Here is a 19,314-nt window from a genome sequence, read left to right as displayed (position 1 = left end):
CAGGGGGCATGATTAGATTTCACTCTGACCATTCTAGAGGGGGCAAGGGAGTCCAGGGTATTTAGGAAGATGTTATTAAAAGTGTCAACAGCATCATTCAGGGGAAGTTGTTTAAGGATGGACCAGTCAATGTTTTGCAGCAGTGAGTTAAATTGGGAAGAGTTAAATGAGGGTAGTTTCCGACAATCTCTGAAGAGGTGGGGTTTAGGAGTGTGAGGGTCATATCTTAGGATAGAGGTAGGGAGATGGTCACTGAGGGAGTCTGGTAGGGTTTTTGGCTGGTGGTAATGTTGAGGGGAGTTAGTAAGAATCCAGTCTATAGTGGAGCTGGAGGTAGAGTTTTTGTGGAAACTAGTGGGGGTAGAAATTAGTTGGTGGAAACCATGAAGGTGAATACTGAGTGAAGGAGAGTCAGCAGAAAGTTTAGACCAGTCTATATTGACATCCCTAAGGATGAGTGTTTCATAAGGTATATTGAGATAGAACCAGGATAGTATGTTTTTGAGAATGGGTATATTGTTGCAAGGAAGAATATAGATGGAAGCTACAGAAAGTTTTTTGTGAGGATTTAGATGGACGTTAATAATGAGGCGTTCAGCAGGATGGAAGCTAGGAATAGGTGTGAGGTAAGGTGAAAGGTTAAGGCTGTTAGAGTAGAGGATGGCTACACCACCTCCTTTCTTTGATGTTCTATCAGAGTGGTAAATGTTGTAACTAGGGGGGAGTATTTCACTGTTTGAGATAGGAGGTTTGAGCCATGTTTCTGATAGGGATAGGATATGAGGGGTGTTGTAAGCTATCCAAGAGTGTAGATCAGTGATTTTATTTGCTAGGCTTTGAATGTTTTGTGAATAAAAGGTTAGGTGTTTGCAAGGTTTTGGGTATTGGGACTGAGGTTGTATATCTGATTGGTTGCTAGAAGAGGGTTGAGAGCAGGAGGTAGTTAAGGTGGATGAAAGGGGAGGGGGAGGTGCAAGGTGAAGAGGGGCCAGTGTTGGGATGGATGTCTCCAGAGGAGAGTAAATGTTTATAGAGAAAAGTGTCTGAAGTAAAAAGTGGATAGTATTTGGGAGGTCTGTATTTAATCCTATTGGATGGTTTGAGAGTTTGAAGTACGTGTCTTTTGTACAGAGTTACGGTGGTAGAGTTAAATAGGTCTGAAGAGATGGAAAAAGAAAGTGAAGTTGGAAAGTTGTGGTGTGAGTGCGAGGTAGGGGAACAAAAGAATGGATTTGAGATGTAAGAGTGATAGGAGGTAGTAATAGAGAGTATAGTGAGTTAACAGTTTAGAGGACTCATCTGTGCAGACGGAAAACAGAGGTGTCTGCCAAAGGATTTTTTTATTTTTATACAGGAATTTTAAGGGTCAGAGTTCAGTGGCTGGGAGTCAGGGGAAGAAGTGGATCCAAAGGCATAGAGAAAAGCCTCCAAAACTAAAGGAACAGGTGCTGGTCTAAGAGTTTCTACCACTGACAAATTGTATTATCTCTTCTGCACATCAGAAACTTGCCTCTATTCCTGTTCAAAATACTGCATCATTTTTGTGATGGTTTCCTGAAAGGAGATTTCCTCAAAAGGAGAGTCAGGGGGATAATGCATCTCCATCATAAGCCAAATGGACTGGGGAATGAACCTGAGAAAAATATTCTAGAGAGTAGTCATCTGAATCATATTCACCCTCCTCCAAAGATTAATGTTATCTCTTACGAGGGAGAGGAGGAAGAGATGAAGTAGAAAGGAAAGAAAGAGGTTTGAGAGACAAAATGGTCTTATACAGGCTCTGTGAAAATTCCATCCATTCCATTTCTTTAGACATCTGAGATGGAGAAATATTCTTAGTCTTTTGTTTCTTCTTCGTCTTGGGGAATGATGTCTGCTTTCACAAAAAATAAAATGCAGATCTGAACCCTGGTGCTCCTCAATCAAACATACAGGCACATCTTCCCTAACCAGGATTTGAGATGTTCTCTCTCTGGCCCCTCACAAATGGGCCTTGGTTCCCACTTTTAAATCATATCTGTATGATCAGTCATATTAAACACATGAGAATAAGATGCCATACCAGTCTCTGGCAGGGTCGTGGTAGCGACAGCCTGAGAAGAACAGGAATACTATTGGTTCCAGCAACACCTCAGTGGGTACATCCAAGACCAACTGGGCACACAGTGTTTTAGGTCCTGGCCTTATGAATTCCTTTTAGGGGTGAGCAAGATGCCGGATTGTGGTCAGTTCCACCATTTAAGATTGGATAAGGTACTTCAAGCACTGGGTCGATAAATAAGCATTTAGTGAAGACAGACATATACGCCGGGTTTTGGGACAAATGACTGACATATTTGACAGCTCTTACAGTCATGTTCAGCCCCAAGACAAAAGAAGAACTGGGAGCGGAGGCCCTTAAAAGGAACCTGCCTACCACAAATCACACTTTGAATCTGTTAGATGTCAGTTAGGAAACACAAAGGTACAAGAAAGAAGGAAGTTTCCCAATGGGACACTTATCTGAATAAGAAAAGGCAGAGGTAATAGAATGAATGCATGAAGAAACAGACTAACAGGTGTGAGACCTGCGTTCGGACTGGTGGTAAGACAGTTTCTTATGCTCATAAAGCTGCTTATATATCCTTAATGCCTATGGGCTAAGGTTATACATCATCCGTATTGAAGGATTTTTGCCTTTTGTACCCCAGCCAGACGTCAGGTCACTTCAGTGAAAATCCCTATAGTGTTGGAATACTGCAATAGTGATCTAATGAAGGGCATCAAGAGATTAGTTGGACAATTCTGAGGTTACCAGGGACAGAGAAAATCTAGTAATTTCCCAGGCTTACAAGTACAGATTTTCAAATGTAGCTACTAAAAGTCATTTGACTGAAATTCTAGCTTGAGCAAAAGCCTTTAAGAATAAAATAATTCCACCTTAGATTTCATTCAAGAAAGAGGATGTGTCCAAGGCTTAATGTTCAAAGCAAATAAAATAAAAGTTCCCAATTAATCGTGAAAACCAGTGTCTGAAAGGATGTGCAACTCACATCTGGGAAAAGCAAAGTGTAAAGAAAAAACAAGGCATGCAATATCTTTATTAGAAGCACCAACTCAAACAGAACAAGTAGAGTGTTGTGCATCTGCAAGGCACATCCTAACATCTAAGCAAATGTAGGGATGCCAACATAGCCTTCTTCAGATTGGTGAAGAAAAATTAGTATGTATTTGTTTAGTTTAAAGAAGTCACATGTCTTGTGTGGATTATCATTCTATGTTCTCTAATCAAATTGGCACACAAGGGCAAGAACCATTCTTGGGACAGGGGATACTGAAAGTAATCATATTAGACAATGGATGCAGTACACAATTCAGAATATTTGTGCTTGAGTGGGGAATCAGACATTTAACATCCAGTTCACACTATCCTCATTCCAATGGGCAGGTGGAAAGGAAGTACAGTTGAGTAAATAAACTAACATTAACAGCTTATGCATGGTAATTGGAGTATACACCACAGCAGCCCAAGCTATTGGAGATGCATCCCGTCAAGGATAGGAAATAAAAGGTCAAGTTCCAAAGATTTATGGTCCCTTGCATGCACCTTAACTGCTACAGAGCTCAAGGAGAGAGATGGAAATCTCAGAGCTTTCTTGCCTCAAAACAAATGCCCTGCCAGATAGGTATGTGTCAAGAGAAGAAAGGAATGACGAAAAGAAAGGGGAAGCAAGGAGAGTATACTGAAACACTAATCTTTTCAAACATCTACTGTTAACTTTACTTGCACAACCATACTATGTTCATCACTGGATCACAGTTGCAGATGCCCAAGCAATATGGGACAAATACCACAGCTTAGACAGGGAAAAGGGTCACAGTCGAGAAGCTCTTGGAGGATAGACCTAGAAAACCTGCTCTGTTTTAGTGTTTGGTAAACGTGTACACAAAAGACCAAGGTGCTTCCTCTAGAATACTTCTATGGTCCACACCTTTACAAAAAAAAAAGCCAAAGCAGTAGTCAGAGCCCTGACAGAGTGGGTACTAATGCTGCCTGGAAGAGTCTTGTTATGATATAACAAAAGGAAACAGCATGAGACAATAATTTAAAAACTGTTTGTTCTAACACGGATTGTCTCCCTTTCTCGCCTTCATTAGGAAATAAACAGTTGATTAGAATTTCTGAAGGGGCTTGTTCTGGCAATGTAGTATCCAAGCTGCCTGTGGACATCCATAGTGTGAAGAACTCTTTCTCCCTTATATTTTGGTTCTGTAAAAAAAAACAGAGAAATGGTTTGGGCGCCAAGCTTTTCACAGGGTTCATCCCAAATAGAGGGAGGCTGAGTCCTGAAAGGGCATTGCTAGGAGCAACAAAAAATAATTGCCCACATCCTTGTACAAAAATAGACCACAAACAAAGGGGATGGAAGAAGGGAGTAGCTACTGCAGCAGTAATCAATCAAACATCTACTGTTATGGTAACTTTACTTACTGCACTACGTTTGTCATACTGATCACTGCTGGAGTAGCCTAAGTTATATAGGTAGATTACTAACAATTGGGAGGTGGAAGGAGAAATATCCAGAAGCTCCTGAAGAACTGTCTTAGTAAAGCCTGACCTGGATATGGAGACAGAATCTAGCATGTAGTACTTTGTAGAAGTGTGTGGAGAGGACCAAGTTGCTGACTTAAAAGCATTTCTAGAGTCTATCCCTTGCTACAAAGCTATAGATGAAACCAAGCCCATGGTAGAATGCGCCTTGATCCTGCATGGAATAGTTTTGATATGTGCGAATAACAAAAGGTAATATCATGAGACAACCATTTAGAAATAGTCTACGTGACACAGGTTGTCCCTTCTTACCTTCACAAGAAACAAACATCCGACCAGAAGTTATGAAAGGCTTGGCATCAAAGGAATGAAGTATACTTTCTCCCTCATTTGGGGGTCCGGGAACAACACGGGGAGATGGATCATTTGGTTTAAAAGTAAACTCGGATATCATTAAGGCATAAAGGAAGGATTAGGTCTCAAAGAAGCTCTGGCTCTCTGGAAAATGAGATAAAGTTGACCCACCATAAGAGCTTGCAGCTCAGATACTCCTACTGCAGTGGTCACAGCAACCAGTAAAAAGGTTCTTCATGTTAATAACTTCAAGTCAGCCAGATAAGCTGGTTCAAATGGAGCAAAGTGTTAGCTTCCAACACAAAATTAAGATACCCAGGAGAAGCCACTGTTTTTCTTGGAGGTCTCTTATGCAAAACCCTTTCAAAACATTTTGACATGGGAATGCCTTGAATGTGGGGGCCCATGGGTAAATTGTTCCCCCTTGCTTGTTTATGTAGCACATCACTAAGGTACTGTGCGTACTAACTTGAAGTGGTCCTGGGGACCAAAGGTGACTCAGAAAGTGGAGTGCCTTATTAAGGACAAACATCTCTTTTACATTTATATGCTTGCGTCTGTCTTTGTTGCCCCAGATAACTGAAGTTTTATCCACTTTGCACTGCTTCCTATGAAAAGTCTGAGGCATCTGTGGTGACTGAATGTTTTGAACTAGGAATGGAGAAGAGAACTGGTTTCAGGGATAACCGATGTCTACACTAAGTGATGTCTCTTCTCAAAGTCCCAGAAATGGAATCTCAAAAGATAAGGAGAGTGTTGGTGCTACGATCAGAGAGACTTCAGATACCACTGTATCTTTCTCATATGGGGACATGCCAGAGGCTATCATAAGAATCATAGATGTCATGGGATCCAGAATCCTGAGGCATTCCCTCACAGTGACCAAAGTCTGTGTAGAAAACCCCTGGTACAGATCTAAACACAGATCTATTTTTTTTTTCCTGTAGAAGAAAAGATCTTTGTACTGAAGTATCGAGAATATATCCCAGGAACACAAACTTGTGTGACAGAGTCAGAAAAGTCTTTTGAATGTTTTCTTGGAATCACACCCATGTGAGAGACTTCTAACCCTTTGACAAAGACTGTGCAAGAAAAGAAATTCATCTAAATATGGAAAATGTGGATACTCTGTAGCCTGAAACATGTTATAGCTGGAGCTAGACTGTTTGTGAGGACTCTTGGAGCATTGGATAGACCAAAGGATATGGTACAGAACTGATAATATGATCCAGACACACAAAACCTTTAGAAATGTCTCCAAGTCTGGATGGATAGGATTGGGATAGCCATCTTTTAAATCTAATGTTACTAAAAACTCAAAATAAAGAAGGGGTAAGTGACTGTGCAGTGAAAGTAGTTTGTACTTGGGCACCATCACAAATTGGTTTAGGAAAGAACAGAACTGGTTTCCTTTGTTTCTTGACAAAACTGGAAGAGAGCAAAAAAAACTTGGTAAAATTTACAGGCAGGATTACAAATCTGATTGATTTCCTTATCAGCTTACCCCACCAAACGTTTTTATGAGCTATGCAGCAGAGGGACCAAAGACTAAACCTCTATCAAAAATGAATTAAAATCTCATTTTTATATCCCCTGGGAGGATCTGAGAAAGCAGCCAGGCAAACCTCCTCAACACAGTACCAGTGGCAACATCCCTGGATGCAATATCTAGAGAGTCAAACACTCTTTAAACAATGAGCAGTGACCTAAAAAATACAAGAAACTAAATCACAGAAAACAGACTTTTCTTCACAGGAAGAAAAATACAACTGTGTAACAGCATAACAATAGATGTTCGAATGATTATTGCTGTAGTAGCCTTAGCCATATAGGTTATACCCTAAAAATGATATAAAGTACAGTTTTGTACCTACCATAAATGTAGATGTCCGAACTGGATAGCATCTGCAGTCATAACAAATGGGTTGTCCTGTCGTCAGGCAGCCCTTCGGTCGGCCGGATTCCAAAGTCTGGGTCCGGCTTCGGCTGATGTCGCACTCCACCCGACGTCATCTCTGCTGGTCTTTGGGTATAAAGGCATCAGCCGACGCCATTTTCCTCAGTGTTTCTTGCCCCAGATGCCAATTGCCCTCTTGGAAAGCTAAATTTTGGATAAATGCCAATGTTTCCAAAATAGTAGAAGGCAAACACAAAAATAAACATGTATGTACATATATACAAACAAATACACCATAAGAGACTCCCCCCCCAGCTAGCTATTAGGAGGGTAAATACCCTAGGAGTACCGCAGAGGGGAAGGAGGCAGGGTAATCCTGACTGCAGATGCTATCCAGTTCGGACATCTACATATATGGTAGGTACAAAACTGTACTATGTCCTTCATGGATGCATCTGCAGTCATAACAAATGGGTAGAATACCATAGCCAAACTAGGGAGGAGGAATAATAATTATGGTGTAGTCAGGATCCCTTGCAGTACAGCAGTGGCAAACCCTGCTCGGGATCTAGAATATAGAGGTAAATTATAATGCTTGGCAAATGTATGCACGGAGGTCCAAGTAGCCGCCTCAATAATGTCCTTGGTTGCCACTCCTCTTAAGAAAGCTGTGGTAGTGGCTGTAGCCCTTGTAGAATGAGGTCTTATGTTCTGTGGAATTGGTTTTCCATGGTAGGAGTAACAGAATCTTATGCAATTTCCTATCCATTTGGAGATTGTCTGTTTGGAAACTGCTTTTCCTTCCCTTCCTGTTGCATAGGCTACAAAGAGCTGGTCAGTTTTTCTGTTACCTTTGGTTCTGTCCAGGTAGTAGCGTAACTGCCTGTGTACATCCAAGGTATGCATTATTCTTTCACCTCTGTTTTGTGGATTGGGAAAGAAGGTAGGTAGGTGGATTGCCTGGTTTAAAGACACTCTGGATACCACCTTAGGCATAAATGTAGGATTAGTTCTCATGGACACCCTATCTTGATGGAAGATTAGGAAGGGTTGCACTGCCATTAAGGCCTGTAGTTCAAACCCTCCTTGCTGAAGTAATAGCCAGTAGGAAAGCAGTTTTCCATGACAGGTGTTGTAGATCTGCTGTTGCTGCTGGTTCAAACGGAGGGAGTGTCAACTTTTCTAGTACAAAATTCAAGTCCCATGCTGGTAATGGTGGTTTCCTAGGAGGTTTTACATTCTTGATCCCTCTGAGAAACTGCCTGAGTAGAGGATGTGAAAAGACAGGAGGATCAAAGCTATATTCTGCTGAAATAGCTGATGCATGTATCTTGATGGAGGAATAGGACAGGCCTGTATGTAGAAGCTCTGCCAAGTACTCCAGAATGTTAGCAATATCTATGTTCGACACATCTTTTCCTCTTTCAGTACTCCAAATGACGAACCTTTTCCATTTTCCTGCATAGTTCCTTCTTGTTGAAGGTCTGCGGGCTTCAAGGATAATGTCTTTAACCCTTTGTGAAAGGTCTGGGTTGGTTACTGCTATGTGATGTTCCAGGCAGTCAGTTGCAAGGTTTTTAGGTTTGGATGTATGATGTTGTAGTTGTTCTGAGTTAACATCAGAGGCATCAGGGTATTGACCACATTTTCTCCCGAGACATGCTCCTCAGCAATGGGTACCAGTGTTGTCTTGGCCAGTTCGAGCTATCAGAATTATCCTTGGACATTCCTCTTGATTTTCAGTAGAACCTTGTGCATCAAGGGAAGAGGTGGGAATGCATATGCTGTCAGGCCTTTCCAGCTGAAGGATAGAGAGTCCACCTTCCATGCAAGTGGGTGGAATGTCCTTGTGCAGAATTTTTGAGCTGGTGATTTTGTGGGGAAGCTTAATAGATCTATTTGTGGCATTCCCCATTCCTTTGTGATGGCCTTGAAGATGTCGGGTGTAGCATCCATTCGTGAGCATCCGAGGTGGTTCTGCTTAAAATGTCTGCTAGGGTGTTCTCTTTTCCTGGTACAAATATTGCCTGTAACTGGATGTTGTAGCTGAGAGCCAGATTCCAAAGGTCCAAAGTCATTCTGCATAGGGGGTAAGAATGAGTGCCTCCCTGTTTGTTGATGTACCACATGACTGTGGTGTTGTCTGTCCTTATCATCAAATGGCCTTCTTTGAGGAATGGTCTGAATTTTAGGATTGCCAGTTTTACTGCCAGCATTTCTTTTTGGTTTATGTGCAGGTGCAGCTGGTCCTGAGTCCACAGTCCTTGTACGCATTTGTCCAGCATGTGTGCCCCCATCCTAGGTCTGAGGCATCCGATGTGATGGTTTGGGTTGCTCGAAAGTTGTGGAAGGGTAAGCCTGGGTTTGACTGGCATGCCCGAGCCCACCATAGGAACTCCTGTTTTAAGCATGGGATTAGTGGTATTTCTGTTTCTAAGCTGTGCCTGTGTAGAGACCATAAATTCTTTAGGTACCACTGTAACTTTCTCATATGCAGTCTGGCATGTGGGACCAAGATTATGCATGATGCCATGAAGCCCAAGGCCTGCAGAACTTTTCTTGCTGTTAGTTTGTTCTGCTTTGTTAATGCCAAGAAGTAAAGAGGGAGTTCTTTTTGTTTTTCTGCAGTTAGGAATGCCATCTGTTTTACTGTGTCCAATTCCGCGCCCAAGAAAGTTATTGTCTGGGATGGTATCAGTCTTGACTTTTGAAAATTGACTGTGTATCCCAGGGCTTGTAGCAAGTAAATGACCCTTTGTAAATCTGTTGTCAGCTTGCTTTTGTTGTCCGCTTGTAACAGGCAGTCATCCAGGTATGGATAAATTTGGATTCCCTGTACTCTGCAGTGAGCGATTACTGATGCCAGGCATTTTGTGAATACTCTGGGCGCAGTAGATAAGCCAAAGGGCAATGCTGAGAATTGATAATGCTCTGATCCTGCAAGAAATCTGAGGTATCTTCTGCAATTTGGTCGAATGGGGACGTGCAGGTAGGCCTCCTTGAGATCTAGAGTTACCAGCCAACACTCCTTGCCCAGCATGGGAAGAAGTTGCTGTAGGGTCAGCATTTTGAATTTTGGGACAATGATGTATGTGTTTAAGATGGACAGGTCAAGAATAGGTCTCCAGTTTTTTTCTTTTCTTGGTACTAGGAAGAGTCTGGAGTAGAATCCTTTGCCCTGTTCTGTTATTGGTACCCTTTCCACAGCTCTCATCTTTATTAATTCTGCTGTCTGGTGCAGGGCTTCTATTTTTGATTTGGGGCAGGTTTGGCATTCCTCTTTTACTGGTAAAGTGTGGAAGTGGAACCGTAGCCTTGGTCTATGGTTTGCAAAATCCACTTGTCTTTTGTAATATAGTGCCAATTTTTCGAGAATAAGGCTAACTTTCCGCCTAATGGTGCTGCTATTTGCTCCCTGGTAGGCGGAGTCAGAGCCAAGTCACTGTGATTGTCCTGTTGCAGTGGCAGTGGTTGCGTCTGTGCCTCGGTTATTGTCTTGTCACTGTGGCTCTCTGTAGACACCTCCTTTGGTTTGATTTCTGCACCTAGAGAGTCTGTTCCTGCCCCTTTGGGATCTTGTGGAGTCAGGAAAGGACCAATTTTGGCAGGCCAGTTCCTGCTAAACCTTGGGGGCTGAACCTGTAGGAAATCTTTAACTGTTTGTACAGATTTTGCCTTCTCTTCCATTTTCTTCATTACCTGCTGGGCAGGTTCCCCAAATAGACTGGCCTTATCCATAGGAGCATCCAATAGCTTAGCTTTAACATGATCCGCAAGACCTGTTCTTTCAACCATGCATGCCTTCTTATTACTGTGCCAGTCATGGCTGATCTAAATGAAGCCTCCAGTGCATCATAGCCACATTTTAAAGAATTGTTACTAACCTGCTGGATGTTATTCACCATTTCTAATACATATTTCTTATCTAAAGATTCATCAGAGGACAGCTTTTAATTAACTGATCAAGCATAAACTCTTGGTATTGGATCATGTGAAACTGACAGTTTAAAGCTCTAGCAGAGAGTAGCAGAGGTGTAGACTTTTTCCCCATCTCTCTAAGGACCTGGATTCCCTTTCAGAGGGAATAGGGTTTTTGCTGTGGTCGAGGCTACTGCCTTAGGCCCCTGGGATATAGTTTCGGGTCTGCAAGTGGGGCCTTGTATAGGTGGTGATGAGTGTCTGGCACCCTGTAAAATCTATCTGGTTTGGCAGGGGCTGGAGGTAAAGAATCAGGTGCAGTGCAGACATCATTAAATGCATCGTCCACAACAGATAGGACAGGAGGTATAGCTAAGGGCCTATGTTGTGGTAAGTGCAGAAAAGTCCTAAGCCTTTTTCTTGAATCTGAGAAATCTTGCCCCTGCCATTGGAATTGTTCTCTCATGGCATGTAAGGTTTCCCCAAAGGAGAATTCCTCTGGTGGAGAGGCAGCTGGAATGGATTCTTCAACATCTGAATCTTCATAATTGGAAAAAGGAGCCTCTGGCTGGTCTGTAATGTCTGAGTCATCCGCAGAATCATCAGAGGACACAGGCTCGGGGGGCTCTGCTCTAGGTCTCTTTTCTGGGGGCTGAGAGGCCCTGTCTGGGTGAGATTGGGATCCCCTAATTAAGGATATTAAATCTTCTGCCAGAGTAAGCATTTGTGAACTAGAAGTGGGCCTGAGTGAGGGTGGTTTAACAGGCACTGATTTAGCTGATTTGGCTGCTTTAGCCCTGGCAAAGGCCTTAATAGACATGGTTGCAGGAGGCCTAGCAGCACCACGTGCTGGGGTAGAGATATCCAAGGGGATGGTGTCTGATAAGTCAGTAGGAACCACAGTTGTAGGCAAAATTTCTGAGGCTGATTCAGATAAGGTAGCAGGAGCCTCAGTAGTAGTCATGGATTCGGCTGAAGATTGACCAGTTTTCTCGGTTTCGGCCGAAACCGAGACACTCGCGGCTTGCTTAACCGTGGTTTCGGCCGAAACCCCGGACCGCGAGGGTCGGTCTTTTCTTTGCGTTTTTAACAATTTGGGTAGTCGGAGGATCCGACGGCATAATGTACGCAAAATCTGAGCCGAAAAACTGTTCAGCAAACTCCGACCGACGCCTAAGCGTTCGTCGGTTGAAGGAAGCACAGGCCGAACAGGCTGCTACGTCGTGGTCTGGGCCTAAGCAAGGCAAACAGTAAGAGTGGAAATCTTTATGAGGTATTTGTTTCCCACAAGTTAAACAGTTATTGACTTTTTCTGACATCGGCTGAGGCAAGAAAGAGTCCCCAACGGGGTACTTAGCTTTTAGAAGTCTTCGAAGTAGTATTCGGTAGTAGTAATCTCTGGATCTGACCGACCGGCACTTGCGAACAGCTTCTGCTTTGGGCGCCACGCAGCAAGAAAGACTGAGGAAAATGGCGTCGGCTGATGCCTTTATACCCGAAGACCAGCAGAGATGACGTCGGGTGGAGTGCGACATCAGCGGCCGACCCAGACTTTGGAATCCGGCCGACCGAAGGGCTGCCTGACGACAGGACAACCCATTTGTTATGACTGCAGATGCATCCATGAAGGACATCAGCAAGCCAGATTCCAAAGCTTCAGGCCACCTTCCAAACACCCACACTGCCAGGCAGCTTGAGCTGAGCTCACTAAAAGACAGGTTTGGGTACAAAGCCATACACAACTTTCCTTCCAGAAAAGAGAAGAGGTTGAGCCCTGAAAAGGCAATGCCAGGAACAAAAACTAAATGTCGACACCTTGGCAAAAAAAAAAAAAAATACCAAAAAGCATGGGGGATGGAGCTGCTACTGCAGTAATGAACATTTCAACATCTACTGTTAAGTTCAACTTACAGAACTGTACTACATTCATCATATTGATTACTGCTGCTCTAACCTTAGCTAACTACATTTGGGAAATGAAAGGGGAAGAATTCAGGAGCTCCTGGAAAAGGGTCCTGGAAAAGCTAGGCCTGGACCAACAGAATGAATCAAGCATATTAAAGGAATGTGCAGATGATCAAGTAGCAGGTTCTAGAATACTTCTAGAATCCAACCATTTCCAAAAAGCCACAGAAGAAGCAAAGGCCTTGGTACAGTGGGCATTGACCCTGCCAGGAATAGTTTTGTTATGGTGAGTATAACCAAGGTAATAGCCTTAAACAACTATTTGGAAACCTTCTGTTTTAAGACAGATTGCCTCTTCTTCTTACTTTTACAAGAAAAGAATAAGTGATCCGAAGATCTGCAAGATTTAGTTCAGTCAAGATAGTACCCAAGTTGTCTGTGGACATCCAAGGTATGAAGTATCCTTCTTTCATATGTTTAGGTTTGGGAAAGAAAATGAGAAGGAAAGAAAATGAGAAGGATAATTTAGTTTAAAGTAAACTCAGATACCACTTTAGGCATAAAAGAAAGACTAGTTCTCAAAGAAACCCTGTCCCTATGGAAAATGAGGTAGGGTTGACTCACTACAAGAGCTTGCAACTCAGATACCCTTTCTTGCAGAGATCAGCGCAATCAGTAAAACTGTTTTCCATGTTAAGAACCTCAAGATAACCAGATTAGCTGGTTAAAATGGAGCAAGTGTTAGCTTCTCTAACACAAAATTAAGATCCTAAGGAGGGGTCACTGGTTTCTTGGAGACCTCGTATGCACAACCCCTTTCAAAAATATTTTAACATGAGACTGTACTGAAAGAGGAGGATCCATGGTCAGGCATGCTGAAATAGCCTATAAATTAAACCTGACAGAGGAATAAGAAAGGCTATAGGACAGTAATTCACACAAATATTGCAGAATAAGAGAATAGCTAACCTTAAATGGGTGCTGGTTATGTTGTTAGCACCAATTAGAAAACCTTTTCCATTTGCTGACATATAATAGTCTAGTAGTATGCTTTTCTGCCTCATTAGTACCTGCTGCATGATGTGATTAATACTGGGGTGTATCAAACCCTCCTATTCTTGTTTATTTATTTGGCATTTGTTTGCTGGGAAAGTCCGACTGGGCATGAATCCCGTTTTCAGAGGAGACCCAGTGAGAAAAGCTCCAACATACAAAGTTCAATTAATAAACTACATACTATCACATGAAGTGCAGTAACAAATAGAAGAATCGACATACAGGATAAATAAAGTTAGATCAGAAAATCAAACAGTGAATATTAAACAATCATAGGATACTGAATACTAGTAAAGTACAATCAATAGCGATAACCAATGTTAAAGATGTTAAGCATTTTAAATATGGGGAAAAGACTAACAGAAAGGAAGGAAATTCTGCAGTTGGGGATGATTAGGAAATGGAGTTAAAGTAGGGAGCTATCAGAGAAGTAACTGGTGCTTTGGCTAATAAGAGAAGTGAGGAAAGGAAAGAGAAATAAGAAGATAAAGAGAAGGAAGAGAGGGAAGCAGTAACGGGTAATGTTGGCCTGGTGTAAGACATGTACAGAGTCAGGAGTCTATCAGAAATCTCTTTAGAGATTGTTTGAATATGTGACTAAATTGCATTGTTCTAATATCTGTGGGAATACTGCTTCAAACCTGGTCTACTGAGTAGGAATATAGGCAGTGGCAAACAGAATTTTTACTTCATGGATTTCAAGGAGGTGTTTCTCATATGAGCGAAGAGGGTGATTAGGGAGGTAATGGTTACGAATGGTGCTAGCTAGTTGCTGGGCAGTATGAGGATTTGTATAGCAAGGAGGAGTTGGGTGAACTTGAAGTAGTGAATTAACTTAAGCCAGTTTAAATAGTTGAGGTAGGAGCACTGGTGGGAGCTGTATGCTGACCGGCTGCACATCTTGCTGCCTTGTTATAGCAAAGCTTAATTTTTGATCTTAGTCAGATCTGAATGTTGGTGAAAATGGGTAAGTCATATAGTGGTGAAGAAAGGAGGTATGTATTGGCTACAGTAACTCTTGAGGAGTTGGTAAGGAATATTTTTGGTCTACAGAGCATGCCCAGTTTCTGGTGTTTTGTTTCTATGCAATTTTGTACATGAAGATCAAATTTCAGTTGATCATCTATTATGATACCAAGTAACTTTGTGAGGTAAAACTTTAATTTCAGTATTGTTGAGCGGATATTTTGAAATCGTCTTTCATGTGTGTTTGGGATTTGGGGAGAAATAAGTGCAGTTTTGTTTTTTGTTTTTAGGAAAAGCTGATCGTCACCAGGCCTGTTTTCAATAGAGTTAAAAGCCTGCTGAGGGACAGACTGTAACTGGGAAGTACTATTAGAAGAACAAATGACAGGGGAGCAATCTGCATGTCATACAAGTGTAGCTAGTTGGGAGGATGTATGTAGATCATTTATAAATATGTTAAAAAGAAGAGTGTCAAGTATAGAGCCTTGTGGGACACCTGCATTGACTGGGAGGAAAGATGGGTAGGTAGAGAGCCATTTAACTGATTGCAGCTGGTTAGATAGGTAGACAGAGAACCAAGTGACTGTTGTACTGGAAAAGCATAAAGCAGACATTTTTGACAGTAGTTTGGTATGTGAGACTGTATCGAAAGCTTTAGATAGAACTAAAAAGAGGGAAGAAACTAAATTGTTATCTCTGGCTTTAATGACGGGTCCAAAAAAGCAGTATTTGTTGTGATATGATCTGGGCAAAAGCCTTCCTGGGTAAAAGTCAATAGATTTTCTTGGAGCAAGTATTGTGAATGCATTTTTTTTTTTGTAATATGACTTTTATTACAATTTCCAATAAACAATACAGATACAGAATAAAGAAAGAAAAAAAAATTGGCATTCACTTACATTAGTTGCATGTTGTCAAACACAGTCAATAATAAACTTCAAGAAATATGTCTTACATTTGCTAGACAAATAATTACAATTGAACATGAGATCATAAAAGGAAGTATTTGAAATTACACATACTAAATTACCTCAAAAAGTATGCACCCATATGTCTAAACCTATTTTAATTAACTATATACATTATATACACTCTGTTGTCACTTATAAAAAATGATCAACATAGAGATTAGGTATTACTACCATCAGTAGGAAAGAAATTGTGGTGATACATGGTTATGTCCCTTAGTGAATTGGGGGGAGATTAACATCCTCGTCTGGCGAAGTTAAAGCAGATGGTATAGCGTATTTAGAAGGAGACTACTTAAATGAAGAAGACAAAGAAGAAAAAACAAAAGGAAAAAAAAGAATAAGTTGTAGAGAAATGAGGGCCTAGCTAAGAGCTTCTACAAGGTTACTTCAATATTTCTAGAAGTACTTTATTTTCGCTTTACTTATTGTACTTGGTTTGCTCACCAGAACATATTTGGCAGCCATGGTTTTAAACTCTTTCCAGGATGTTTTTGTTCCATCTAGCCAGTTGAGTGTAATATATGTTTTGAGTAATGCACAGTGTTACACTAATATGTTTAGACTCAGAATTGTAGGAACTGGGAAAGATGTTCAAAATTGCCATTTCCCATGAAAGGGTGGATTTCATGTATCCCATTTTCTCGAGTTGTGCTCTCAAAGAACACCAGTTTGGAAATGTTTTTTCAGGACCAAAATATATGTAAAGTATCGGCTGTTGAATTAGGACAAGTGGGGCAAAAAGGTGAGATGTTTGGATTAATTTTACTCAGAAATAGAGGCATATGATAAGCATTGTTGTTCATCATAAATTGAGTATAAATTAATTGTTTGAAGGGGGGTAGTTTTAGTGTTATGTCAATCGCTTCAAGCTTTTGGTCGAGAGTTATTTCCTTGTTTTGGCTCTCCCAATACTTGGAGTATAGAATTTTGGCATGGTGTTTTATTTTTGTTATTAAACTAAGTGTTTGATAGCATTTTAGTCCTTAACAAAAGCTGAGTTATTAATTGTTGATAAAGTTGAAAATCTAATGGCGTCACTTTGACCTTATCTGTAAACAGAGTTACTAGGTATAATATTTGTTTGACAATTATGCAATATTTTTTGTTGACTGCCAAAGATGTTATAATAGAATCAAATGGGAGGGTCTTTGATTTTAATAAAGTCCCAAACTATACCATTCTTAATGAGAGGAAATTTGTCTAAGTTTAACATGTTGTTATTTAGTTTGAAGTTAGGATTTAAGAGAATTGCTTGAGCCATCATTAAGGAATTTTTTTAAATCTACAGATGTTATAAGCTTTTGAAAACCTACAATAAGTTTTATTAATGTAGGGTGAGTCTTAAAATCTTTAAGAGTTTTAGCATTAAGTAAAATAGTTGCTTTTGGGTTGAGCTTGGATGCTATTGGGTGTGAATGGTAGATTTTTATCCATAGGGGATTTCAAACTTTATTTGAAGGTTCGTAGTTAGTTATGTCTATAATACGACTGGCATTTATTATATTATAATATGTTAGGAAGTCAGGGAGGCTTCAAGCCTCCTTTTTCTTTGGGAAGTGTTAGTCTGGAATAGCTGATCCTAGTGTTTTTGGGGTACCATATAAATTTCCCTAGTGTAGTTTCCGTTTGAGAAAAAAACTGTTTGGAATATTCTGGTTGATGGCATAGAAATGGAAAAGAATTTTAGGGAGGATATTCATTTTTATAATAGCCGTCTTAGAAAGGAGGGGAAGATTTAAGTTTTTCCATCTTGAAAGATCTTCCATGACTTTAGACCACGTTTTAGAGAGATTATTTTTAATTTGTTCCTTTTGGGGGTGGGTGAAAGTTATACCCAAATATTTGAGTGAATAATTAACTTTGATCTTTGTTTCTGGTATGAAGAATTCTTTGTGTCCAAGGGGATTTAATGGATAAAGTATTGATTTATTTGGGTTAATGGCATAATTTGAGATTAGTGAAAACATGTTGATGGTGCTTAAGATCTTTTCTAGGTTGGTCGAGGGAAATTCAAAGTAAATAAATCATCTGCAAAGGCAGTATATTTCACTAGAACTTTGGAGATGTAGACAGAGTCTTGAAATGTTTTTTTGACTTAATTTCAGGAGGACTTCAAGATAAAGGTTGAATAAGTAAGGTGAGAGTGGACACCCCTGCCTTGTACCATTGATTATTTGAATTAAGTTTGAATTATTTTTATTTATATTTAGTGTGGTAGATGCCTTGTTATAAAGGGTTCTGACCATACTGATATATTCGTCGGGGAAGGCAAAACACTTTATAATCTTGAAAAGAAAATGTAAGTTTACCCTATTGAAAACTTTTTGAGCATCTACTGAGAGTGCATATTTGGGGGATTTGTCATTCATTGTCATGTTGGTCAGAGTGTTATCCCACACATGTCTATTATTCATGAATCCTAATTGATCATGAGATATGATGTGAGATAGTATTTTATTTAGTCTATATGTAAGAATTGATGATAGAATTTTTATATCTAGATTGATTAACACAATTGGACGTAGTCATTTGGGTTGAAATTATTGGCGTTAGATCTTTGTATAAAAATAGTTTTGGAATTATTTATGTATAAATCAGAGATGCCAAATTGTATTATATAATTGTAGACTAAGTAAGAGAGGAGCTAAAAGTTGCTTGAAAGAATTATAAAATTCCGCTACATATCTGTCTGGACCTGGGGCTTTTCCTGGTTTCAGTTTATTTATGACTGAGGATTTCATCAGTGGATATTGGTGCCTTAAGAAAGTATCTATGGGTGTCATTTAATGTTGGGAATTGTAAGTCATCCAAGAAAAGATCAGTGGAGACATCTCCAGCAAGTTCTTGAGGTCCATAGACTTCTTTATACAACTCTTCAAAGACATAAATGATTTCCTTGTCCGAGAAAAAGGCCATTATGGTTAATTTGTTTTATTCTAGTGGGTGGAGGTTTGATATTTATTATCCTGGCCAGTAGCCTAGAAGGGTTTTGAGCCCATTCAGCACATCTGTGAAGGAGTCTGAGTTCTGTGAGAGAGTACTGTTTTACATGGACTTCATGTAATTGTTTTTGCAGGGAGATCATCTGTTTTTCAACATCTAAGGAGAACTTAGCTTGCAGTTCTAACTCTAGTCTTTTTAGTTTGGCTTCTAATGTCAATACATGCGATTTAACTTGTTTTTCATTAAGGATGCTTTTTGAATAAGAATACCTCTGAGTGTAGCCTTAGCTGCAGCCCATTGGATGTCTTGGGGAATGTCTGAATTGTCTAAGGAATTTGTTGTGTGGGATAGGAATTCCTGAACTTCTTGACAGAGATTCTTATTATTTAGAAGACTTGAATTGAAGGACCAGTTTGATAGGATTTGGCCATAGGAGTTTGATCTAGTTGCATTTATTTTAAGATTAATATTGGAATGATCAGAAAGAGTTCTAGGGTCTCTGCTGTAATTTATTCCATAAGTTGAAAAAAATGTTGAGATTACAAAGAAGTCTAACCTAGACCATGATTTACGATATGCTGAAAAAAATGTATATTGACTAACTGAAGGGTCCTCTCTGAAGGATTCAAATGGATCACACAGATTAAAGTCAACTATTAAATCGCCTAAGAGGGTAGTAAGACCTGCGGATTGTTTGTTGGCCTTGCATGTCCTATCCAGTTCAGGTCTGTTAGTCATGTTCCAGTCCCCACCCAAAATCAGTAGATAATTAT

At 40.4% G+C, this 19,314-nt stretch overlaps 1 protein-coding gene across 1 annotated transcript in view; it reads right to left on the bottom strand.

The window, feature by feature from the left end:
- MOSPD2 (motile sperm domain containing 2) overlaps positions 1 to 19,314 on the bottom strand; it is a 980,078-nt gene that overhangs the window by 540,413 nt on the left and 420,351 nt on the right. The gene's annotated exons all lie outside the window — the stretch shown is intronic.

This window comes from Protopterus annectens, chromosome 5.part0 (genome assembly GCF_019279795.1).
Source record: "Protopterus annectens isolate FY-2018-M chromosome 5.part0, PAN1.0, whole genome shotgun sequence".
Classification (NCBI taxonomy): Eukaryota; Metazoa; Chordata; order Ceratodontiformes; family Protopteridae; genus Protopterus; species Protopterus annectens.
Note: the sequence above shows the minus strand (reverse complement) of the source record. Positions and strands in the feature narration are given on the sequence as shown.